The sequence below is a fragment of the Pteronotus mesoamericanus genome, unplaced genomic scaffold, assembly GCF_021234165.1.
Source record: "Pteronotus mesoamericanus isolate MK-2021 breed Mesoamerican mustached bat unplaced genomic scaffold, CSHL_Meso_final scaffold_651, whole genome shotgun sequence".
In the NCBI taxonomy this organism is placed as follows: Eukaryota; Metazoa; Chordata; class Mammalia; order Chiroptera; family Mormoopidae; genus Pteronotus; species Pteronotus mesoamericanus.
The window spans coordinates 21,112,475-21,139,838 of record NW_026555325.1 but is presented as its reverse complement, the minus strand read 5'-3'; the positions used below and the strand labels follow the sequence as shown (position 1 = coordinate 21,139,838).

The 27,364-nt window shown below is 39.1% G+C and overlaps 1 protein-coding gene and 1 pseudogene across 8 annotated transcripts in view; one reads left to right on the top strand and one right to left on the bottom strand.

Moving 5' to 3' along the window:
- Window positions 1–27,364, bottom strand: part of PKP4 (plakophilin 4) — a 239,611-nt gene that overhangs the window by 181,841 nt on the left and 30,406 nt on the right. The window lies entirely within an intron of this gene.
- LOC129061805 (POU domain, class 5, transcription factor 1-like) lies at window positions 8,019–24,266 on the top strand (annotated as a pseudogene).

Sequence of the window (27,364 nt, the reverse complement as noted above, 5' to 3'; positions counted from 1 at the left end):
AGATCACTACAGAAATCAGAAGCAAAAGTTATATGGAAACTAGGGAGGTGCCCCTCTGAATGTATCTGTCCCCAAGCTATGGCCATCTTTGCTAGCAGTAGTGCCCTCTCAACACAGCCTTCCATACGGTACTATGCTCATGTCTGCAATCAGTTGTCTGAGGCTCGGGAAGTGGAATTGGCCCCTCCACCCACTCCTTCCCACAGCTCCCTGCTGCTCCCGGAGCACAGCCACTCTACCTCCTGTCCTATCAAACTCCACAAGCAAGCCTAAAACCAAGCTCACTGCCTCCTGCTTCACCAAACCACTTCTTCCTTCCACACACACATACTTTGAAAGTGCCTCATCCTTAAGAAGGCACTCCTCAATGTGTTCTGAAATTGTCCTTTTGGGGGGGAGGGGGGGCGGAGACTCACTCCTCTAGTCCTGACTAATCTAGTTAAAATCTTAACAATGCACAATGCTCATTTTCACCCACTTTTATCTGCTCCTTAAAATATCCCCCCCTCTATTTACACTTAAATCACTTGAAACCAGAATCCCTGTCCTCTGTGTCTGTATTTTCTTTGGTGTCTAACACATGTGCTGGGGCATGTCACATAATTCCTGCTGACAGAACTGGTTCTACTAAGCAAAGAGGAGCTGAAAACAGAAAACTGGCACTCTACTGCTGCGCTTACTGAAAAAATGTTTAATATGTTAGATGGCTCATATTCAAAGAACCACTGAACAAACTACTTCCCCAAAGAAGTCTTTTGTTCAGTAGTTGGCACTAAAAATGTCCGAAAGAATCAGATTTCATTTTCAGTCTTCCTAGTTAGGGAACTTGTTTCTTTTCAGGTGAGGATTTTGACTTTCTTAAAAGGAAGAACTTAGGAAAATAACCACAAGTCAAGGACGCTACATTCCAACTGCAGAAGATAACACAATTTATGTCACGATGTGGTCACACTGGTATTTCTAAATTCTTGGCTGCAGATCTCGTGTATAACTAAAGTGTCTTTTTAATGAGACCCAATCAATCAGAACTATGATTATGATAATAATCTAGAAAGTTTTTATCAAAGTCTTGATTTTGCCTCAATATATAGAAACATCACCTGGTCTGATTAAATGGACAGGAAAATGAAAGGACTGGATTATTCCATATTTTAATAACATGTTTTTATCACTGCCAATAAAAATACAGGTATCGGTGCCCTGATTTAATGAATAGATCAAAAGCAGTATTTAGTGATTCTAAAGTGTGGTAAAATATCTCAAAAATTAACTATGTTTACATGTCTTAAAACTTTGTAACTTTATTTTTGTTTAACTTCATTTATTCAGAGTGCAAGGATAATTTCAGTCTATCAAACTCAATTGAATACAATTTTATAATTTATTAGAATCTAAATTAATGTGACATAATCAAATCTTAAAAACAAATATTTTGAATATAAAATAGTCCCTAGATGCATTTATGTGTCATATTAATTGGAGGGGGACGGCAGGCAGAGAGTGTCCTTTATTAATCTGAAGATCATTAAACTGTGATTTGATGTTCACTGATAGGGTGAAAGGGATATGCTCATATTTCTCTTAGATATTGCAGAGAATTACCTAATGCCCTGTGAAAGGTGGAACATTCACCAATAAAGTATGGCATTACAGTGTATAAATAAGTAATGACTGATAAATATTTAGAACCCTGGCAATGCAAAGAAAGAGAACACATGTTGGAAGACTTTTCACAGCCACCCTAGAATCTCTCTACAACTAAGGTAATAGTGTGATTATAAAATTCTGATGCCCAATAAACCTAGTAGGATTAAAAAGTCTGTGTCAAAAGTACCATCTGTTCACATGGAAGTGTGGACCCTCACAAATCCTAAGAATTACAGCGACATATATGATTTTGAACATCAGAGGTACCATGAAAAATAACACATTTAACTTAACATTGGTGAAGATGGTAGGAAAAAAAGGCACTATGCTCATTTTATACCCCAACAATTCTTTCCTTTTTCTGAGAGACTACCGCTACTCTGAGAGCAGCTAGATCCCTCAGTATCTACTACATATCAATTATAAACTATCACTAAATACATGCAAGAACTGTCTGTGGGAATTAGCAATCACTGATGACATGCCGTGGTTTTGAACTTTCCCCTACTGGCACTTTTGTTTCTGTTTTCAGTGTCTCATATGAATGTCTAAAGGATAAAATGGCTTTGGGAGGGGGAAGTTGGGTGTACCTGCTCAAGGAGAAAGCCTGTACGTACCCTGTGGTCTAGTACAATAAGCAGAGGTGGAGAATGTCTATTATTGGAAATGGATCCAGGAAGTTTTCATGAGGATGAAGCTCACCACGGAGAGCTCAGGCCTCACATTACATGGCAGCATTCAACTAGCAACAAAGTTTTAGAGAGCTTGTCCTAGTAATTCACTTTCAAGAAAGCCTCCCCACAGCCCCAAATGTCACTTTCTCATTGGTTGTTTATTAAAATATTATTTCCTCTGCTCGTTTGATACCTGTGAGGGAAACCAGAGAAGTCTGAGGGAGACATCAATGTTTTAACTTCAATAATCTGATGGTCACAAAAACACAAAAATACTAACCTAACCAAGACTCCAAAAACCCATTCCTCTGTCAAGACCTGCAATTCATTCTCCCTCAAAAGGAGAGTTTTTTTTTTTCAAATGAAGCAATTTAAGCAAGGGACCAAACTGAGAGAGTGTCAGATGAAACACATCTAAGTTAGTTTCCGGGATAGTGTCATGTTGCCATAACTGAGTCCCAGTTTCACAGTACTCTGTCGATCTTCACCATTGTGATACCTAAACCAGCTGGTTTTCAATTTACTTTCGACTAACAGCTGCCATGAACATCTACTGAAATTACATCACAACAAAGCCACGCCCATTAACAGCATAAACTCATTTCATACCTTCTCAGTGGTCAGCCACATAAAAAACACTGAGAAACACAGGTCTCTCTGCAGACTTGAACGCGTGTGTTCTGAATCAATGTGATATGCCACCAAACATTTGTGGTATTTATGATATCAATCAATCAATGTGCAGCACAGCAAAATACATGGATTGTGATAAATGTACAGAAGATGAAAATATCCAAGTGGTGGACATGTCACTTTGGCCTTCAAAGCAAAAAATAAAATAAAGAAAGAAAGAAGAGGGCAGGGAAGGGACAGGAGGGGAGGGGAGGGGAGGGGACTGGAGGGGAGAGGAAGGAGAGCAGGATGGGGAGGGAAGGGCAAAATAGCCTGTAACTAGATGGAACAGGCTTTATGTTGACCAGAGAAATCACTCAGCCTTTTCCCTCTCCTGACTTTTATGATTCCATACTGCTATTTTTGAGACACAAAGTAGTAAAAACACCCCACAAGACTATGTCCTCTAAAGTGAGTACAACCATGAAGAAAAACCATGAACTAAGTATGGTACTTTCAGCAAACACTTAGCCATTCCTTTATTAAACACTTTTGATTTCTCTTCCTGATGAAAAATAAAATATTTTAACCAGCAGCTGGCTGGCCCACCCATTCTGAAAGTATACAAGGTGGAATTATATCTACAAAAACCCCTTGGCAACGTTTCATATTAGCACTTTGGCCAGAGGAAACGGGAAAAGTTCCACTCTAATGTTCCTTTTCTAATTCTCTTCAGAGTTTTAGAATATTTCAATTCATAAAGTTTATTAAAAGGTTGAAAATAAACAAGTAAAAATTTTGAAGAAATTATGTCAGTTCTTGGGCAGATTTCAAAAGCAATCACAAAATAAATAGTATTAAACATAGAAACTATTGCTAAATTCAAGATTAGTCAAGAAGCACTTCTGTCAGAAATGCCCGAGGTCACCAACACATAACCTAAACATTTTTGTGGCTAAATTATGTGGTAGCAACATATACTTTAGGAATAATAAAAACTGTAGCATCACAGAACTCTAGAAATAGGAAGGACCTCGAAGCTGATCTAGCTAAATGTTTTTCCAAATTCCTTATTTCCTTAACCTTTTATTTTCCTAAATAAACTAGAGTAACATCAATACATAAATAAAAGCAGGAGCTACAGGCCTACTGGGCCTTCATCTCCTCAATCACAGCCAGCCTGGAAGCTTCCCTGAGGAAGATCGAGGATTGCACAATAGAGATGGTGGCAGGCTCTGAGCCAGGGCACAACTTGCCCAGTCTTGCTAATGGGTCTGCTGGTTCTCAAGGCAGGGTTCTTTCAGTTGCAGCATGCAACCAAAGCAAGAGAATCCTAAAGGAAACATGAGTCACTTTCTTCATGCTTATGCAAGCTTTTAAAAATTCAAATTTCACAGTATAGCTTTGAGGACAATAGTTCAGATTTACTCTTTTCTAAATGTTTTAGTTAATGTGTCAGAATGAGGACTGTTCCAACTCACAGTTGGAAGAAGTTGCCTCCTGAGTATTTCTGGTCTTCCCCACAAGAGTTAAACTGGCAGAGAGATGGGCCACAGTCACATTTCATGCCCCCTTGTCCCACATGTGTACTTTAGGGACTGCAGCACTCTAACCTTCCCTCGAACTGCCTCTGTACTTGCTTTTCCAGGCCCCGACACACTCAGTTTCCAAGTCTTAGTCTCATACCTCGTACTGCTAAGTTACTTCATGTCAGAGAACTCCTTGGCCCGGACCCTGACCAATCCCCTCCTGTCATCCCATGATGTCTCGCCTTTCCCCTTCAGTCGCCCTGCTTTCTTTTTCATCTTAACACTTATCACCCTGTGATCTGTTTGTCTCATCATCTCCTCATCTCAGATATAAACTATGTAGGTACTATAGTAAAGAATTTGTTCACCAGTCAGCAAAGCAACAGCTCTCAGCAGGCAGCAGGGTACAGGATAAGAACCTGGTTTTGGTGAACGCCTGGTCAAATGACTAGGGTTCAATTTTCTCATTCCCAATACCTCCTAAGTCCTGGGTGTTCCTAAGGGTTTGTCTTTGGTTTTCCTGGTAGATCTACTTTGGGGAGGGGTGGGTGGTGGAATCTTAAGGCTTTGATGAACAACTCTAGGCTAACCACTAGAAATATGATTCTGGAGACCTCCTGAGCTCAGTTCCAACTTTCATGTTTCCTGGCCATCAGCATGGAGTCCTTCCAGACACTCAAACCAGGGACAGCTCATTTCCTAAATGTGTGACTTACTGAGTACCTTTCTTTTCAGTATCTTAAACCATTCAAAGTAGTTATCTAATTCACTCTTAGAATATCCTCATGAAGTAAGCAGGAGCAGTATAGAAATGTTTTATAAGCTAGAATCCATGAAATCATGGCATCAGCACAGGACAGAAATGGAGCTTTCTATTAATTCCCTCCTGAAAACACTCTAAGCTCTTCTGTCCATTTCCTTCTGCGGGAGAAGCATCTTTGGGAACAAAAGTTTGATGAATAGGTTGTTTGGCAATCTACAGTCACTTTTAATCTGTATAATAAACAGCACAGCCATCAAAAATGAAGCTGAAACATCACTGAAATTGCACTGATATAACTGGAAAATGTAACACTGCATAAATATTCAAAGTATTCATTACTTTGGGGACTATCATAATAAACTTGTTTAGAATGCAATAGTAAAGAATTGATAATTTCTGTGTATTTGTAAGAATATATACATAATACCTAACTTTCCATACACTTATGTTCCAGAGTAGCTAATAGTTTTTATAAAACTATATTTAGAAGATTGTAAAACCAGTTTAAATTGTGAATCCAAATAATCCCCAAAGGAACTTTTTGAAGTTAATACTACTTATTCCTGTAAATAATTTAAGTGTTACTAACAAGTAAGAGAAAAGTCTCCCGTTCTTTCTAGTAGAAGGACTAAATTATCAGTGGGATATCCATCCCTCAGGAAGATAAGCATGAGAAGCAAATAAATGGTAAAGCTGATTAACCAGGTAACACTCAAATAGTCAAAGTCAGGTCAGCCAAGTTTTCAAGGAGTAGCTCTATTATGTTGGGGGGAAGTGGGCTACTTGTACATTCATTTGCTCATCCCAACATTTACTGAGTGTCAGCTATGTATCAGGGGCTAGGCCATGCGCTTAATAGGGACCTATCTGTAATAATGAGTTTCTAATACAGATGCAAAGTTAATAGTATAATAGTCCATTTACCACCTCTTGAATTATTAAAGAATACTAGTAAATGTACATTTGGTTGTTTACCAAGTAATCCTGGTCATATTATTAGCACTATACACATTTAAATCAAAATAAGTAAAATGCAAAACCTGATAACAGCAAGAAAGGGAAGTTGGCTAAAAGGTAACTTGAATACAATTTTGTGAACCATAAAAGCTACAGTAAGCCTTTCTTACCTTCTTTATGTTCTCTTGTTTCTCAAATTCATTATATTTGAAAATCATAAAAGATCACTATTTACTAGAATCAGTGGTCCTGAAAGTGTAATCCAGCAGAATCAGCAACAGCACACATCTACTGAATCAGGGATGCTGGGAGCAGGAAGAATGATCTGTGTTTTCTGTGCTTAATAATCCCTCTAGGTGAGTCCCATACACAATAAGGGTTCAGAATCATTGTCCAAAATAACAAATCAGAGGTAATATAAAAAAACAAATTTTTTCGTAATTGTATACATAAAAATGAAAGTGTGGTTTAAGGGAGAAGGGGGATAAGGGAGGGGAAGGGCCTAGTTAAAGAACAAGTATAAATGACCTATGGACATGGACAACAGGGTGGGGATTGACTGTGGAACTGGCGGGAATGGGGGGCAGGGGAGAGCGATGGGGGAAAATTGGGACAACTGTAATAGAACAATAAAAAAAGAAAAATAAAGATCATAATTTCTTAACTATAGGAATAATGCTTTTAGACAGTCAGTAATTAACTATAAATTGTCACTTATTAAGCTTAGGATTAAAAATAGTTCAAAGTAAATGAGTGGTATAAGATTTGACCAACTGACAAAATTTCCACTTAAAAAACAGGCAGTATTTAAATACTTGGAATGTCCAAAATTTGAACAAAAAACTTCAATGAGAAATGTAAAACTTGAATTTTCAAAAAGCATGTTGAAAAATTAAAATGTATCCCCACTAAGTAAATGATTTCATAAAATATTACTTTACATTTAAGAATATAATGTCATTTTACAAAAATTTACTTTCAGTAGGAGGTTTTTTTAGTTGGCCATTAAAATATTTGGTTATCACAATATTTTTGAATCCAAGAAGGATGAAATTAAAGGTAAAAGGAGAATCAAGGGAATGTACTGCTAAAATGCTAGAGTTAGCTACCAATTAAATTAAATATGAAACAAATTAAAGACAAAGCACTGAAATTCCTTTTGTCATATCATCTGCATGAGTTGATGTGCATCTATGAAATATCAGAATCATAGCAAGTACAGGGAACAACTTGGATATTGCTTATATCATCTGACAAATGTTTCCAGGAGCTGTTCCAATTCCTTCACATGTGTTATGGCTCAAAGTTTTAATTAGGCTGAAAAATTCCTAAGAGGGGAGGTCAAACTGGATTTATGCAAAACAGATGTGAATAGCAAAGCTAAGAGAGGTATAAGACAGGCCTCAAGTCTTTTAACACTTCTTACCAAGAATTCCCATGGCATTCTTAAACATATAAATAGAAGGCCACAGAGCAGAGTCTCAAGGATTTGTGCCAAAAGTGTATTTTAAGACAGGGAGAGCTTACTATTCTTTGCTTTTATGAATGTCTACTTTCATTCTTACCCAAACCATCTCTAATACTATAGAGGCTGTATCACATGTAAACAAACCTTCTCTATCACCATCAGCACCCATTAGCATGTGAAGTTAACACAATTTTGTGAACTACCTTTTGTCTCCAATTGCACCAAGTGCATCTGGGTATTTGTCTAAAGGGTAGCAGTGTTATGTCTGATACGAGACGGGCTGGGCTAAGGGACTGGGAAAGCAGTCTAGTGGTGGCCAAAGTTCAGCTAAATCAACTGCAGTGATTCCCCTGGAAGGTGAATGAAGAATGATGAAGGTGAGAGGCGATGAGAAGACACTTCAGCTTCAGACCGGATGGGACATGGAGACAGGCAAGATGTCAAGGCAAGAGCAGAGGCAGGTAACTTAAGACATTCTGTCACAGATTTTTAAAGCTCAAAGGGACTTGAGTGACAACTGAAACTACAGCTTGGGAATGATAGTTTCAGAGTATCTGAAAGCTCTTTGGGGAGCCTGCCTGCCTGCACACTGGGGTTATGAAGACATATCAATCTCAGAAGAGACTGGAACCAGAGTTCTTATGAACCCTGAGCTACAAAGGCAGCAAGCTGGGTTTAATGGACCTGGAGGTCACAAATGTGTCCAGTCCAGTCCCTTATTTCCAGAAACCATCATCAAGCTATCTGCTAAGTTTATGTCATCAGTCAGCCTAGATTATCCCAGTTCCTAAAATACGATTGCTCCTATGTACTCCCTAAGATCTTGATGTTTCACTTTTGCAGGCTTTTAAATCCACATGGATGGTCAACTCTTCATCATGAAAGCAGTTAAGCAAAATAAAATAAATGGCTTCCATTTTACTCTATTTTACTTTGCTAATTGCTCTCAGCCTTCAGAAAAACCTCAGTTAGACTGTAAGCATGACCAAATGTGCTTTACAAATATGGTCCAGAACCTGCCCAATGCCAACAAGTATGCTCCTGAAGTACTATTTGGGAAAGCCCCTGAGTGATCATACAAATTATCCTATAGTTTTAAAGATACTACGGATTGAGAAGTAAGTGGATGCCCTGGCCAGTGTAGTTCAGTTGGCTGGAGCACTGTCCTGTGGACCAAACAAAATGTTGTGGTTTCGATCCCCTGTTTGGTTGTGTAAGAGAAGTGAACCAATTGATGCTTCTCCCTCTTTCTCTGCCCCTGCCCCAAAGCAAAGGAAAAAAAAAAAAAAAGATCAAGGTCACACCTGGATTAGGCAAGAAAACCTCACCTAGCAGCACAGATACTGTTCATGTGCTGAGGGACAGTCTGAAAATGAATCAAAGCCAACAGAATTTGGACAGACTGAAATAATAATCATGCACCTTTTCACAAAGCTAATGAAACGTGGTTCTGACTTCACTGAAGTATTTAAATCTGCCTCTCCAACAAAACATGACATCAGACAGCAAGACAGGAGTGGCAAAGTCCTGGAGCATAGCCAGTTCGCCAGCACTGAAGGCACATTCACCCCAGTTTAGTTCAGTTGGCCGTACATGTGCTGTGGAAGGATGTCAGCAGGTATGCACACAGCTGCTACACTAGAACCTCAGGCAGGGAGACGGCAGGGCAGGGATGGAGAAATCTGTGAAGAGGCACTAAAGCACAACTTTGAGTAATGCGGCATCTGTGGAATGCTGAGAAACAGAAGCACATAAACCAACTTGGCATGTAGCAATTAGAAATAAAACAGTTCATTTAAGCGACATAGTAGATACCCAGAGAAAGGTCAAAAAGGCAGGGGTGCATGGTAATGATAAATGTTAGGTTTTTTGTTGTTTTATTAAGTGAAACATTATCATTGGTAGTATTAGCCCTTTTTGGTTACACATCTCAGAAGTCAAATAGCCTGCTTGAGGCCAGAGCTCAGGAGGCCATGGGGCCTGGTGCTGCTGAGTCAGGAAACCTGCCCCAGGAAGTAGTGTTTGCAGAGTGCTGCTGAGCGAGGCCCCTTCATGGGGAGTTTTGAGGATGCTTGCTGTCCCTGCTAAGTTCTATCTAAAACCCATCTCTGCCCAGCTCTAACAGCTATGATAAACTTTCTTAGCTCCTCAGATCTCAAACAATCAATAGCTTAACAGCTCAACAAAATGGCTCCTAGTAGAGGCAGCCTCAAGCAGCAGAATAAAAGCAAGGAAGCTGGGCATTAAGATTTGGGGTCACCCTGACTGGTGTGGCTCAGCTGGCTGAATGCTGTTCTGCAAAGCAAAAGGTCACCGGTTCAACTCCTGGTCAGGACATATGCCTGGGTTGTGAGCCTGGTCCCAGATACAATGGATGTGAGAGGCAACTGATCGATGTTTCTCTCACATCGATGATTCTCTCCCTCTCTTCCCCTCTCTCTAAAAGAAAAGAAGGAAAATCTTAAAAAAAAAAAAAAAAAAAAAAAAAGGAAAAAAGATTTGGAGGTCTGTCATAACCCTCTAGTGTCCATTCTGTCCAAAACAGAGCTTCTGACGAAGAAAGACTAAAGGCACAATTGTAGTTGCTCAGAATATAAATAAGTACCTTTTCATCAGTCTATGTCCTCTTGCAGATACCTGCCTCTCTCTGAATTTCTTTCCCTAATACTGGAATCTGAAATTTTCTCTTAGAGAAATCTTTTCTAATTAACAGAAGAATGGAAATCACTTCTCACTGTAGACAACCCTTACAACTTCGTCACCAATACACAAACTTCCACGGCCTGTTAAAAATATAAAAAACGTATTTAACACAAAAGACTGATTTACAGATTTAAACTGCAAAGTATGAAAAGGTAGGAATGTCTCCATTCTACTTCTATTATAAGAAGTCTATCTACCACAAAATTCTCATAAAACTGGTTAGATCACAAAGGAATGTTATCTTTTAATAAAACTGGACAAGGATTTGTTTTTACCATTACTTCCTATACAATTTTATAAATATTACCAAATATAAAAAGCATTTTATAGAGAGAAAAAAAACACAGAGTCAAGTGTGAATATTAAAAATCAAGATCTCTGGATCCATTTATTGATCTAAGTGTGAAGTGCCGTGCCCAGTACCATGGAAAACAGAATAGTGAATCAGAAACTAATGCAGACTTCAAAGAAATTAGGTTCAGAAGTAAATAATAAGACAGATGTTCATAAACACACTGTTAAAAAGCATCTGAGGTAATTAAAGGAGGTACAAATAAAGTGGGAAATGATGTGTGCAGGAGGGAGGGTGCTGGAAATCGGGAACACCTTTGTGAAAGAAATACTTGAGCAGGGCCTTGAAGTGTACAAAGCCCTTGGACAGTGAGTAAAGAAATGAGAAGAAGATTGGAGGTAGGGTGAAGAGCCCAGTCAGAGAGAATGGAGACAACATGCTGTAGGATGAATGCAGAGATGATGATCATTCCAGTTTTGCTGAATGACAAGATGCCTGAAGGGGAATAATGTTAAATCCTGGGAAATGCAAGGACGGCTGTAGGCCAAGAAGTATAACCCTGCATGAGGGGCATCAGGACCCCAATGAAAAAATCTAAATGGAAGAGTGATGTCATCACCTTTATGTTTCAGCAAGACCACTTTAGCTATGCCATGTTAGGCTGACTAGAAAGAACACGGAAAAGGAGACTTTGTTTGGAGCTTATCCCAGAAGTTCAGGTTGGGACATAAATGGAAGTGGGAATTAAACTGAGACTATAGGTTTCAGAAGTTATTACAGAAATGTCAATAAGACAATAATTGACTGGACATGGGGGTAGGGGAAGGAGACAAAGATGAGTTACAGTTTTATGCCTGGTATCAATATGAAACTAGGAAAAACCAGAAGAAGAACCAATGTTAGGAACTCAGTTTGGACACACCAGGTTTTCCGGTCTGGTAGTTCACTCTGATGGAGAAGGCGAGCAGACAAATAGTAAGGACCTAATCTGGAATCACAACTTCATCAGCTACAGGCTGCTTTTTTTTTTGGCTTTGGCTCAGGCCCCAAAATGGCAAGAGAAGTTGCAGTGCAGGGGTGCCCTGGGATGTCAACACAGGAGAGCTATCTCACCCTCACGCATGCTGTCAGGGGCTCCATGGTTGATGCCATAGACTTTGACATGGAGGTATTTCCATGAAAAGAAATGGAGGCTGTTGCTCTCTGCAAGATTATATTTTTCCATGGCACTGATGTTAGTAAGAACTGCGTTTTCTGTTGCTCAGGGAAACAAAATATCTATAAATAGAAGATTTTTGTGCCTTTTCTCTATAGAACTCAGGTTTTAATGATGGGTTATCTTTATTATTATTTTTTGCTATTATGCATGTTTACCAAAAAACAAAGATATTTATGAGGCAAAAATGACCATTTCTGAATGATTAATAATAGACCTTCACTGGTATAATCAACAAGGTTGTCATTAATGGCAGTTAGGATGATTGCTTTCTCTACTGAAGCAACTCAACTGACTGGGGCCTTCACACTTGCTACTGTGCTATCGGTGCAGGCACTGTACTGCAGGTTAGGGCATTCTAGCTCCCTGCGGTAGAAAGAAAAATGACAGCAGTGCTAAAAATAGAGTAATTAGGAAACAAACATGCAAGATTAGTCTGCCCTGATTATTCATGAATGTAAAATATACTAAATTACCTTATATACCGTACATAAAAATGCCAACAATTTACTACTGAGGATGGCTTTCATGACTACATTCTCTAGTATTAGTACAATAATTAGAACTTTCTAACAGTTCTGGCAGAGTATCACCTTACTTTCTGGTAAATGTAATACTACTGTGCATAGTAATAGAATCAGAAATTGCAAATTCAAGTCTGAAGAGGTAATACTTTGTTCAATTCATGAATCTTACTTTCTAACTCCCAATCTATTGTCTTTGTGCTTTAATGTCCTTCATTTTATTCAAGAAGTCTGAGGAAAAAATCTATGAAGGGTAACATTTTACTTTGTCCAAGTATTACCATTTTTTTTCCAGACATAACTGACCTTGTTTCTAACCAAGTGGATGAAGAATAAGTACTAAGACAATGGCATGAATTACAACATATTATCAGGAATTCAGGCCATGGAGCTTTCAAACTGTAGTATGGGTCAATGGTGTTTTGCTCTACCACCCACAACAAATACAAAGTTTCCTTCACATTCCCAATTCTCCTTCAGGATTGTAAGAACAATGATCTCTGCTACTCTAATGCATATACAGACAGATGTTAAATGTTATCTGGCCAAAACTCAGCTGTATTACAGTTTCTCTAGAGCTAGAGACACAACTGGGTCACAGGGAAATAACTTCTCAAGAATAAGCTAAGAAACTGAACAAGGTGGGTCAATGGTACCTAATTGATAGACATCCAGGATGGGACAGGCTGCTCAGCAGGAAGGCTGTTGGGCTAGCTGTGGGTTTAATGTGGGGGCCCACTGAAACACTGTCCCTTTGAGTAGGGGTTGTGCACCCTCATGCAGCGTACGCTTCTATAGTGCTAAGGAAAAAGGATCTTTTTTAATTAACAAAGTCCAATGGGTTATTTAGTCTTGTTTTTAAAATGAAGCTTCATTAAGCCTTCCCGATTAATTATCACAATAATTGTGCAAACATGTGGGGAATCTAAAGTAATTGTTATTCTGGACCCCTAACACAGCCTCTTTCAAGCAGGGTACTTTATTCTTGCCGTATACACTTCCACATTTATGTTGGACTCAGGAGCACAGCACTGGTGTATGAGCTCCATGGCCTCAATCTGTGGGTGATAAGGGGAGCTCTGCTCTCTTTTGTAGCCACAGACAGTGTGATGTTGATGTCACCAACAGCAGCTGTGCTGCAGAAAGCCAGGCCTGGTCAGCAGAGGCAGAGCAAACCGGATTCCCCCAATCTCCCACCTCCTGAGAGAAGAACCACTCGCAGCCCTCTCACTGCAGGCACAGGGGCAAGAGCGCTATCTGAACAAGAGGCGCCTATGTGTAATAAGTCAAAGCAGATTGCAGTAAGTTCCAGAACAGCCTAAGAGTGCCCTACCAACTTGTCTCCGTGGTTTAATGCTGCACGATCCCTAGACGTTAGAGGACGATCCTGAAGAAATGACTAGATAGCTAACACCAGCAAAGTAAATTGGATCCCCAATGATTACAACCACTGGAGGAATGCTGAAAGGAAAAATGAGGCCCAAGAAACAAAACTGCTTTTCACAACACAGTTAACATTTTTGGAAAACTATGTAAAACTAGTAACATGATAAATGTTAACACTGGTAAAAGCATTTCACAACAAAAATTCTGAAACAAACTACCAAAATGTAGAATTCATCATGACAATGTAGTGAAGACTGTAAAAATGCTTTTTACATCTGGATAGATTCTTCTGCCCATTTCAAATCACCTCACAACTTCTAACGTTATATTCACATGCATTTAAAAATGTACGTTAAGCTGTACAATTCAGAACCGCCCCCCCCGCCCCGTTGTCCACCCTCACATTGCCTCAAGGCAGGCATCCATTCATAATACGTTCGTTTTTTCTCTTCCTCATTCTTTCTGCCCTACTCCATATACAAGTTTATAATACTCATAAAACATTAAGTGAATCTTAGAGTTCTACCCTACGTTTAATGTTTGTTGATTTGTTGGGGTGGGCGGGAGGTGGTGGACCATACAATGAGAAAGCAATGCTTACTGAGATTTAAAAAACTGAAACAGTATTTGAAATATGATGTCTGGCCTGCATTTCATCTGTGAAAACCTAATGCTGTAATAGCAACATCAGCAACCATCCATTAAACATTTCCTGTGAGTCAGATAGTGCTGAGCACTTTACAAATATTGCATCATTTAATCTTCAAGGCAAAACTGAGTTACATTATCCCTGTTTCACTGCTGAGAACAAAGAAGGAAGTAAAATAACCCACCTAAAGGTCACACACCTAACAAGTGACACAGTCTGTGTTCAAGCCCAAGCCTACCTGACTTCTAAGCTCTTAATCACCACACTGTAAATTTCCAGAAACACTGGGAGACCATTTTCTAAAGCCACATTTTAAAGAATTGGAAGACCTTTTAAAAAGGGGAGATAACTTCTTCTTTGTCATTGTTTATTTTCTCCATGTGGTTTATATCTAGCACTAGGCAAACAAAACCAAGGAACTGAAAAGGAGTAGGAAAAGCAGATGAGGGAAGGGGACTTGGAGATATAAACTAAGCAAAGAGCCAAGGGAAAGAAAGGACACTAAACAATGTAGTGCAGTTCAGAATAGCAAAAGTTAGCCTATCACTGTAGGCATTTAAAAAATATGTGAAAAGTGGTATCAATTCACCATACTGAAAGGTTAAACATTCATACATACACCTGTCCTTTTATTTTTAATATATGACTATCTTTAATGGCTACATGGAGGTTTATTGCATGATGTATTAACATAATATATAGGTTTATAGTTTTTAATACTCTAAACAACTCAGCTGAAAACAATCTCTGTCCATGTGAGTGATTATTGCCTTACAGCATGTTAGAACTGGTAGAACAAATGTACTTTTTTGATTTTTTAAGGCTGTTGATGCCTAGTGACAATTTCCTCAGCAGCAGAGTTGTGGCAATGTGAGTTCGACTACCTGACCCTCATCAGTACGGGGCGGGGGGCGGGGGGCGGTGAGGGGGAGAGGGTGTCCTATCATTGTTTTCAGTCTTAGTCTAAAAACAAACAACAACAAAACAAAAAGACAAAACAAAAAACAGATACAATAGCGTTTTAATCATTCTTTTATTACCAAAAATACATAAGTTTTAAAAAATAGAATAACAATAATTTGTTTAATCTCATTGAGCTAAAAGGAAAATCCCCACAAAACCTTAGTTAGGAAATATCCTTACTTCACTGGAAAAGAAACAGATTTAAGAGAGTTAAAATATTTCCAAATTTACAGAAGCAAATAGCAACACTGTAATTTCTAGTTGGTTTTTAATAACTGTTTACTTACAAATTACCATATTTTGCTGTGTATAATGCACTCCCATGTTTTGGGGCCAAACTTTCAGGAAAAAAAAATCTTTCATTCTAATTTTTTTAATTCAGTTTTTTGCCACTATCTACCTATCTTATTAAGTGGATAACAACCAGCATCATCCATCTTACCCTGTGGATAACACTATGCTGCTTTTCATTTCATTTTGTTGAATCATTGGCCAAAACTGCTTTCGTTGCAAGTTCATCCTAAATTCAACAAAATCAATCATTGTATTCCATCTGGGGTATTATTTTGCATACGGATATCATCATTGCTTGCTAGAGTTACATTTTTAATGCATGAGCATGAATAAAAATTAAAAATATTTACATAGATATGGAATTAGTACTACCCATGTAAAAAGCGCACCCTTATTTTTCCCCTCAAAAATTTGGGCAAAAAATGTATGCATTATACATGGAAAAATACGGTACAAAGAAATGTGAGATACACTTCATCTATAATAAAAATATTTAGTACCTTGAAAAAGTCTTTGCAGTTAGTTTAAAAAAGTTATTTTTAAAAAATCCTCACCTGAGGATATTTTTCATTGCCTTTTAGAGAGGAAGGGTGAGAGAGAAACATCGATGGGGGAGAGAGGCATGGATTCATTCCCTTCCATAAGGGCATGTGGACTGGGGATCCGAAAGACATGGACCAGGGATCCCATGTGCCCAACCAGGACTGAAGCTGCAACCTAGGTATGTGCCTTTACTGGAAATCTAACCTGCAACCTTTTGGTTATGGGATGACACCCCTACCAACTAAGCCATACTAGCCAGGGCAACTGATGCACGAAATTTCATATTAAAATTTCTGAATAAAAAAATAATGGAATAATTAAAGCAATCTACTAACATATAATTTTTTTCTATCTGTGATTACCTAGTTCAAATATATTATTTCAAAACCAATCATCCTTTTTGTTTTTAATCATCACTTCCAGCATTATCAGGTTCATAATTTGCTCATCTACTTTCAAATGACTAAGGTATGTTTTAAAATTACATATTCATACAATTGTAAATAACTTTCTAGTTCACAGTATATTTTTGGCACAGTTGATATTTTTACTGAATTTTGGGTAATACTATTAAAGGTCACTTTTTTACTACTGAGAAGTATTTTTGGTTTAAACTGAACTATTTTTTCCTTCTATAGCTTAAAGAAAAAGACAATTTTAATACTAAGGTGAAATAACTTCATGAATGCACATAATGAAAATATATAACTGCCCTTGCTGGTGGAGGTCAGTGGATTGAGTGATGGCTCGAACACCAAAGGGTCGCCAGTTCAATTCCCAGTCATGGCACATGCCTGGGTTGTGGGGCCAGGTCCACAGTAGGGGGCACTCGAAAGGCAACCACACATTAATGTTTCTCTTCCTCTCTTTCTCACTCCCTTCCCCTCTTTCTAAAAATAAATATTTTTAAAAAGGAAAAAATATATATATATATAACCTATTGTCCTAATGTGCTGAAAACAGCAACATTCCTAAAGCAGGGTAATAGATAAGCGTCTGGAATTGAAGTACGATGAGAAATATGCTAAGAGTAAACAGCTTTTCCCTCTTCACTCTTCATCAGTGAATCATTAAAGCAGCAGTTCCCAATCTTTCTGGCACCAGGGACTGGTTTCGTGAAAGACAATTTTTCCATGGACCCAGGGGGTGAGTGGCGGGGGTGGGAGGATGGTTTCGGGGTGATTCAAGCCTCTTACATTTATTGTGCATTCTATTTCTATCACTATTACATTGTAATATATAATGCTATAAAGATACAACTCACCATAAAATGCACAATCAGTGGGAACCCTGAGCTTGTTTTACTGCAACTAGATGGGACCATCTGGGGGTGACGGGACAGTGACACCTGAAGTGTGTTGCTTACATCCAGTCCACTCCGTAATCTCGTTTTGGTTGCTGTCACTGCAGAAAACCCTGCTTCACAAAGATAGGATGTTGGAAATGGGAGGAGGCTTTTCAGTGCTTTTGTGGCAACTCAGGATATTCCGCCTTAACTTTAATCCAGAATATATGGTGATCTGAAGTTGTTTCAAACATACTTTTAAGGCTACAGGCATTTGTGATCTCAAGCAGCTGATCCTCTTGAAGAATGGATAAAGTTGATTCTCCTAGCTTATTCACAAATAGGTCACAGGTCCATTCCTTCCCAGTTTGGGAGTCTTTTGTCGTTGGGAAGTAATGCTCAAACTCTTTTGAAAGCTGATAGGTGATCATGCACCAGCTGGGAGAAAGAAGACCCTGGCTTAGTCTCTACCAAAACCTCTGCTAATGTATGAAACATGTCAAAAATCCCAATGTTCACTCATCACCCCCATAATTCCAGTTTGGCTTTGAATGCAGCCACTTTATCTGCTGACTTGAACACAGTTGTCATTTTCCCTTGAAGTGACAGATTGAGTTCGTTGAGCAGGTTGAGTATGTCACACAAGTAAGCAAGTTTTGCAACCCATTCTGTGCCAATGAAATGTGCTGCCAATGGTGACTGTTCTTCTAAAAGAAATGTTTGGAGTGGCTCCCATACTCAAAAATTCTGACCTGTGATCTACCTTTAGAAAGCCATCTCACTCCTGTGTATAAGAGAAGATGTGTGTGCTCTGTATCCGTGAGTTAGGGGCATGTACTTGAATGTTGATAATTTTAATCACATTGTGCAAACTGTTGTTAAGTTCAGTTGACATTTTTTGACTAGCCAGCATTTCCCTATGGATGACACAGTGTGTAGATTCACATTCAGAAGCAGCCTCTTTGACCTGAGCAGTGAAACCAGAAAGCCGTCCAGTCATGGCAGCCCCTCCGTCCGTGCATATACCGACACAAAGTGACCAGTTCAGTTTTCCTGAGACACAAAGTGACCAATTCGGTTTTCCTGATATGTAATCATTCAAAGACTTGAATAGCTCTGCAGCTGTGGTGTTGGTTGGCAACAAAAGTGCACATAACATATACTCATGCACATTCTCCTGAAAAATATATCACACATAAACAAGCATTGTTGCCTTGTCAGCATCAGTAGACTTGTCAACCTGGATTGCATACCACAGTGACTCATCAACCTTCTCCAACAATTATGCCTCAATACTCTGCTATTTCATCAATTTGTCTGGTTATGGTGCTGGCCAAAAAAGGAACACATGCCCCCTTTTGAACTGAAGCCTCTCCTAAATGTTCCTGACAAATGTGCTTAGCAGCAGGCAGGATCAACTCTTCACCAATAGTAAAGGGCTTCTTAACTTTAGCAATGCGGTTAGCCACTAAGAATGATGCTCTCAGTGCAGACATACGGGATGAAGTGGTGGCCTTCAATAATTGCTTCTGTTCGTATTCATGTTTTTTATTTTGGGAAACTCCAAAGGCTTGTCTTTTAATGCAGGGTGTTTGGTCATCATGTGGCGTAACAGTTTTGAAGGTTTCATGGCTTTTTTGGATAGCAGGTCGCCACATATACAAAATGGGCTTGGAGAATGTGAATTATCTGTTGCAATGAACCTGTAATTTAAGTAGGACTCTTGGTCTTTTAAATGCAACTTTTTGTTGTCAGTCTTAGAGTCTTCTGTTGTCTCTTCATTGGGTCTCTCTCCCTTTTCAAAGAAGCTCTCCAGCGATGTTTGTTTTTTACTTACTTTGGCTAGAGTTCCCTTGTGGGCTTACCAAAACTGTTGACTAAGACAAGTGCACAGTGAAGGAAAAAGGGTGGTAAATAAAATAATGGGCAGGCCACACACAGACTAAAATAAATGTTGGATTCTGACTAAAAATCTGCCATCAGATGCAGCTGTACAATTGAAGTACATCACCTCACTTGCCACTCACTGATAGGATTTTGCTATTAGTCTGTAAGCAACTGATTTATTATGGTCTCTGTGCAGTCAAACCTCCCTGCTAATGATAATCTGTATTTGCACTTGCTCCCCAGTGCTAGCACCACTTCCTCAGCACCACCTGAGATCATCAGGCATTAGATTCTCATAAGGAGCGTACAACCTAGAGCCCTCCCACGCGCAGTTCACAGTAGGGTTTATGCTCCTATGAGAATCTAATGCTACTGCTGATCTGACAGGACACAGAGCTCAGGCAATAATGTGAGCGATGCGGAGCGCCCATAAATACAGATGAAGCCTTGCTCGCCAGCCAGATGCTCACCTCCTGCTGTGTGGCCCAGTTCCTAATAGGACACAAACCAGTACCAATCTGTGGTCTGGGGGTCCAGAACCCCTGATTTAAAATTCATATATTTTAAGAAGAAAATGATCCATGTTTTATAATATAAGTAGGCAAGAGGCTGCCTACTTCCTGAAGTATGAAACTGTGAGCCTCATTTTAGATGAATTTTACACCCTAGACTCCAGTCCCTTCTTCCCGAAAGATGTCAGCATGCAATCAATAATTACACAGGATGATGAAAAGAGACTGATAGAAGGGATCTATAGGAAGCAGGGAGTGTGGAAGGAGAAACGAGAGAAAACCAATGGTCAGACCTAGACTAGCACTTCTGAAACAAGGAAAAAGTGTGCTAACAAATGAGCAGGCACACACAAATCAGAAGGCTGGGGGGAACGGTACCCACCGCTAGCATCAGGACTAGAGGTCTTCTGAAATCCCCAAACTTGTAACATCACTGTATCACCAAATTTATCTCATGTCATGCAGGAATGTCTGGAATCCCTCCATTCCCTTGATGAGGGTTACTCAGGTGCAATGACAGTGTGAAGCAGGCCTAGAGAGCAACCAACCCAGTGTGTAGCAAAAAAAGAGGGCTGGCCCCAAGAGGGTGGGTCAAAAAAGGACAATGGAACTCACTTATCATCTGCCAGATTGACCATCACACAGCAAATGGTACTAAAAGGCTGAAGGAGGGTATGAGAAGAGTTAGCCATAGATCAAAATTAAGGAAATGGAAAAATTAGGCAAATATTTATACTGCAGAAAAAAAACACTTGTATAAAAAAAGGCAAGAGACTACTTGGCTCATGGATAAACAATATTTAATAGTCAAAATAATGCAAACAATGAATAGTGATTTAATTTTTTTTAAATGTGATATATAAATATTAGATGGAAAGAGAGGAAAGGGGTATAAGGCAGACATTTGCACTTACATAACTAGATAATGTATGGTATTTGTAATTCAAAAAATAGTATAACCATGTTATTTAAAAATATATAGCTGAGTATCAGGAAAAAACAGCTAAAACTGAAAGTGTATGAGGCAAGGGGGGGTCAAAAGGACTATTTATTACATACCTTCCAGTATTATTTTACTTTAACCACTTGCAGATTAATTAAAACCATTTTTAAAACTTGAAACAGTGAAAACATTAAAAATTTGTTTGGTAAATACATATTATTAGGTAGCGAGTAACTAGAATGCTAAGTATAAAGGCTGTTTACGTAGCATGATCCTGTATCAATAAAGAATGAAGGCCAAAACGCTGCTTCTCAGTGATTAAATTTTGGAGTCTATCCTTTTTATAATTCCATATTTTCTACCATAAATATAAATAACACTTTTATTAGGAGAGAAAAGGTAACTTAAGGAAATAAGCAGGAGGAAAGTAGTCGGCTGAAAAGAGAACTTAAGAAATAGGGGTCAGAAAGATAAAAGGAGACACACACACACAGCCCCTCCCACCTCGCCTCTGCCAATATCCTAATAGCAAGGAATTTCTTTTCAGAAATTTCACCAAGGAATGGGTAGTCGAATGGGGTCAAGTGCTGCTTGCGCAAGATGATGTGTGAAAAGCCTTCATAAAGAAATCGAGTTCCCTCACCAGCAAAGCCTGAGTGGAGCAGTGGGAGGAAAAGAGCAGGCTGTCGGGAGCTGAGCAAAGAACAGGGACTGAGGAAGAGGGGATGGTTTATTCTGACTTGGTATTTCCCATTTCCAGACTTCAACCACCTATGACAGGTAAGCCACTCTCACCATTTAAAGCCCAACAGTATTTTTATAAGTAGCCATTAAAAAGTGAGTATCTATAATAGGTTTTTTGAAAGTCTTATGAAAAATACATTTAATTTACTCACGCAGGTTTTAACCCCCTGAAAAAATTCCAGTAAATATGCTTGCTCTAGGAGATATCAGTTTTGCTTTCCCTCTAAAGAGCTTTTAAAATTTGATTTGCTAACCATGTCTGTTATCACAGAGGTACCAGAAGTCTAGCAGGAAAGAAGGCCGGACAACTAGTGCTCTAAATCCTGTTGTATCAACATATTCACAGTGGCATCAACCAATCTGCTGGCACAGTAACTGTTCATAAGCTAAATTCATACATTTTGGCTACCAATATACCAATCTCACCCTTTGAAAATCCTAGGTAGAGGCCATTTGTTATTAATGATTTGTACACTCTTAAATTGACTAAAAAGTTTACGTAAATCTAACTGATATAGTATCTCTAATGTGCCTATTTAAAAATGAAATGATAGGACAAGATTTTCCCTAATTATTTCCTTAACAATGACCAATAGCTAAGAAAAATGGTTTACATTGTTAATTATTTTTCCAAAGAAGGCTGGTAATGGGGTGGAGTAGGGAAGACTGTGGCCAGGGATTGAGAGCCATCAGCACTAGAGAGAGACCTGAGAAATCCAGACTCCCCTCACCTTAATGTCTTCCTACTATATCTTGTTAATGTTTTGGTAGACATAATTATGTTCTTTTCATAGGTACTTTTGTTTTATTTTATAAGCATAACTTTAAAAATTATTTCCCCTGATTCCAAATGGTGAGAAAATTTTGTAAGCCACATGAATAACACAGGGCTTAAATACACTAAGTAGAATTTAGTTTCTGGTACTCTAACATTAAAAAAAAAAAGGCGGGGGGGTTAATAAACTTTCAGCCTGAGAGGGATGGGACTGTCGACAAAAAACCATCTGCCTACATCCAGCTAAGAGCTAAGGCACGAGGCCAAGAGTCAGGGGAAGCAACGTTTTGAGCCCCAGATACCAGAAACATTTTAAAGAGTAGAAGACGGTTCCAGGCATGCCAGAGGAACTCCAAGTGGGGAGGGGGGGATACAACCCATTCAGTGTAGAGAAGGGGACACATATCATTTTCGCCAAACAAGGAATTTTTAGCTTCAGAAAACTCTTTGATTTGTCAGAGACGCAAACTCAAAAAAAATTTTAGTCTAATCACATTAAAACTGGCTTCATGATTATAACTCTAGGAAGTTACTGTAAATAATAATTCAAAAAGAGCTCAGATCTGTGTATATCCAGTCACAGAATACTGGAAGATTTAAAATGGTACATAAATTTCATACCTAAAACATATGGTTTTTGAAGGAAAAAAATAACTTCCCTATACCTGGATAGAACTTTTGTTGTTTTAAATAAAATGTAATTATAAAGCAAAATATTAGATTTCTGGATGTAGAGGAAGTAAACAGAAGAGATTTATCAAAAGCAGTGTCTTGGAGAGCCCTGCTTTCAACAGGCTCCAGTTTGGGGCACCATCCTTCCTATGGTGGCTTTTTGACACTGGCTTTTGACTTTGCCTTCTTGCCTCCAATGGCAGTTGAGGAGGCAATGGGCCAGGAGGGCTGGAGCTGGACTGGGTTGATCCTGGGAACTGGATGAGTGTCCCAGGGCCCTCTCAGCGGGTGGGGAATCCGTCTGGGGCTTGGCCTCTTGGCTAAGGTGTGTGTGTAGGGGCCGGGGGCGGGGGAGAGGGTTCTTCTGTGCACCCCCGACATGAGTTCTGCAGGGGGATGGCCTACTGTGGACCTCAGGCTGGAGTGGGGCTCGTACCCCAAGGTGACCTAGAAAAACCCTCAGCCTGAGGGTGAGGTGGGAGCTAGGGTGAAGAGCGACTCTGAGGGGACCTCCCCCAAGCCCTGGGGCCATGAAGCTGGACAAGGAGAAGCTGGAACCAAACCCCAAGGAGGACATGAGAGCTCTGCAGAAAGGTGTGGAGCAATCTGCAAGTTCCCGTAGCAGAAGGGGGTCACTCTGGTATATACCCAGACCAATGTGGGCTCATCTTAGGGGTTCTCTTTGGGAAGGTGTTGAGCTGAACAACCATCTGCCACTTTGAGGCTCTGCAGCTCAGTTTGAAGAACATGTGTAAGCAGCAGCCCCTGCCATGGAAGTGGGTAGAAGAAGCTGACAACAACCAGAATCTAAAGGAGGTATACAAAACAGAGACCAGAGTGCAAGCGTGAAAGAGAAAGCAAACAAGTATCAAGAAATAAGCCAGGGGCAACCTGGAGAACATTTTCCTAAAGCCCACCCTGCAGCAGATCAACCACATTGCCTAGAAGCTTGGGCTGGAGAAGGACTCAGTCCAGAGTGTGGTTCTACAACTGCTGCCAGAGGGCAAACAATCAAGCAGTGACAATTCTTAACAAGATTTTGAGACTTCCAGGCTTCCTTTCTCAGAGAGAACAATATCCTTTCCTCTGGCATCAGGGCCCCATTTTGGTACCCCAGGCCACAAGGGCTCTCACTTCATAGGCTGTAGTTCTCAGACCCTTTCCTTGAGGAGTAACCTTTCCCTAGGTGTCTGTCATTACTCTGGGCTCTGCCATGCATTCAAACTGAGGTGCCTGCCCTTCCCAGGAAAGGGAGGAGCAAGGGAAAAGACCCCAAGAATTGGCCCGGGGCTTTGGGACTAAGTTCTTCCTTCACTAGGGAACTAGGAACAAAATCCAAGGAGGGAAGGGAGTTTGGGGAACTCATTCAAGGGAAGATGAAGTTCAATGATGCTCTTGATTTTAATTCCCGCATCACTAATCTCTTTGATCTTAAATAAAGAAACCTGGGACACAGTACAGAGATTAACAAAAAAGAGGTATTTATCAAAATCCTCAAGTTCAACTCCATCCACTATAGAGATGAGAAAATAATGGCTCAGAGACACGTAATGTGTTCTCCAAGACCACTAAGGTAGTCAATAGAAATGAAGAAAAGCCCTCTTTTGAAGGCACCGTGCCTTGCTCACCTGTTCCTGTTTCCAGATATCCTTTGGACAGTTCTTTTTAAACAGTCACAAGCCTTCTCCTTTCCCTGGCTCAGGAGCAGATTCAAAGTTCTCTCACCACAAAGCTATCAAGAATCACAATATTGGTAACAGCGCTATTCTTGAAAGTGACGTCATATAATCCTAAGGAATATTCTACTCATTAGAAGTTAATAAATTTATGCCACGCTCAAGGGGAAGGAATTATACAAAGGTATGAATTCCAGGAGGTGAGGATCCCTGGGGACTATCTTAAAAGCTATCTATCATATACTACCATACACTGAATACCTGGATATAAATGAGACATTGAGTGTCAAACAGTCGAGACAGAGTTGGAGAAGATCCCTTCTTTCTGAATGCTTCTTCACATTCTTTAGAAGTGAGAGACCACTGTATGATGTGTGGAAAGAAAAATACGGAAAGAGCACATGGTATGTATGAGAATGCAGCATGGTATCATCTCTGAAAAAGCCTCAGTAGTCAGAGTAAGACCAAAGGAACAGTCACTTTTAAAGGAAAGAGAAAGTGTTGAGAAAGTGAAGGAATTCTAGCTGGGATAATGTGTGCTAGTTAGTGAGTGCTTAAAAAAAGATGCCCAAGCACATAACAGGCTCAAGAAATTCTTGTTAAATTAAATTTTCATACATTTAAAGTTTATGTAGTACCTGCATCTTACAGCGCTCCCTCAAAAATATTTTTATAATTTGGCTTCATGAGAATGTAAAATTTGATTTGTAGTGCATGGGAATAAAAATCTACTGTAGGATCACACAAACAATCGTTAGAAATAAGTTAGTAAGTGGCAGTTATCAAATGTGTGGGTTTAAAGAGAAGAAATTAGGGGAAAAAAATGAAGGGTCTACCTACCTAGACTATGGTCTGATTCTACCGAATAAATTCTGAAGTGAATGATTCCCTAACTGAAGAAACACATCAACATTTCATTTATGATTTAGACACATCTCAGTTTTCTCCTTATTTTACGATATATTTCACCACCATATTTATTCCCAAGAGAGCTCCTATTACAAGACAAAAACACTTGCAAAACCACTTTTCCTGTTCCTTTCATTCACCTACTCCCCTCCCCTCCCCTCCCCTCTTCTTCTTTTCCTTCCCATTCCATTCCCTCCCATTCATTCCACTCATTTGATACCACCGAGTCCCTGTAAGCAAGGAGTGTGTCCAGCAGTGAATATACATTGTCCTTATTCAGCAATCAAAAATGGTATAAAGAAAAAAAGTGTGCAATTGTATTTGCAGACACTATTCCAACATTCAAATTCTTTCAGCACAAGTGCATCTAAATTTAAATTGAACAATTATATAAACATTATAGCCAAACCAAAATTCTAAATTCATAGGTGTTTTTTATGTGACATCTCTCTCAATAACTCAGAGCAAGAGCATGGTCAAACAGAGGACTTTACTTTTTATGTCCGAAAACAAAGGTTTGGATTCTGATTCTATTACGCAACAGTGGTGAGGTCTCAGGCAAGTCACAGATTTCTCCTGGTCTGTTTCCTGGTGTATAAACAGAATATTTATTATATTACATACCTCCACAAAGATTGTGGTGGAGACAACTAGTAAATGATAAAATATTAGAGAGCCACTGAATGGTTTATACTAATGTCCTTTTATCAGGGTTTTGTGCCCGTTGAAAACATTCTATTTAAGACCTTCTGGTTTCAGTATGTCATTTGTAATTATTTTTAAGTATCACAGAAAGCTGACATGCTAGTGCTAAGATCACTACTACTGGTTGAATCACTGTGTGATAAATGCCATGCTCTGGCTGTTGTGCCCCCTCCCCTTGTTTACAGTTATATCTTACATAGGGATGCTGGTGTAATGGACAGAAGTTATAAGGAGCATACTCCTGACCATAACCATTCTTTGCACACAGAGTTATGATTAAAGCAACTGTTGCCCAAACAGTCTTAGTCAACCTGCAAAGAGTGACATTGGACTCACACGTTTTGTCTCAAACTGCTTATACTCAAGAGGAACCATCAGTCACCGTTAATCTGTATCACATGACAACAGCCTGTTTGTTGCTGATGATACACAAAGGTACATCTTTCAGGTATCTTTCTAGATTATTTCCCAAATCAGTCTGTCATGTAGCTAGGATTTATTTATCATTCTTTTTAAAATCAATTCTCTGCCTTATATGGACAAAGCTGAGAAGAGCTGGATTTGAAATAGGGGCCACTATGTTCTAAACCCCACAACTTACTTGACCTTCCAAACTTAGTTAAGCTGAAACACTGCTATAAAAGCTAGATAATATCTGAAGGTCTTATGGATTTCATAGTCATTCAAAATTTTGTCCTTTAATCTTTAATTTCACCTAAAACTCAGTTTTACTGCCACTAGAGTATTAACTTTCCAAAAAACCCATTAGATTCGATACAATGGCAAATGTTCCGTTGTATTGTTTAAACTCCTTGACTTCTCCGTGATTTATTATTTTAATAATAACCTCCAAGGAAAAAAATTCTACCTTTTATATCAATATTATATCAATACCTCATACAACTTAATAAAATTTTCTTCTTATATCTACATATTCAAATAGACAGAAACTAGTTTAATTTTAGTCCATCACAAAAGAATTTACAAATTGAGCTGCCAAGTAATTTTAACTACTCCAAAATAATTGAGCTCCAAA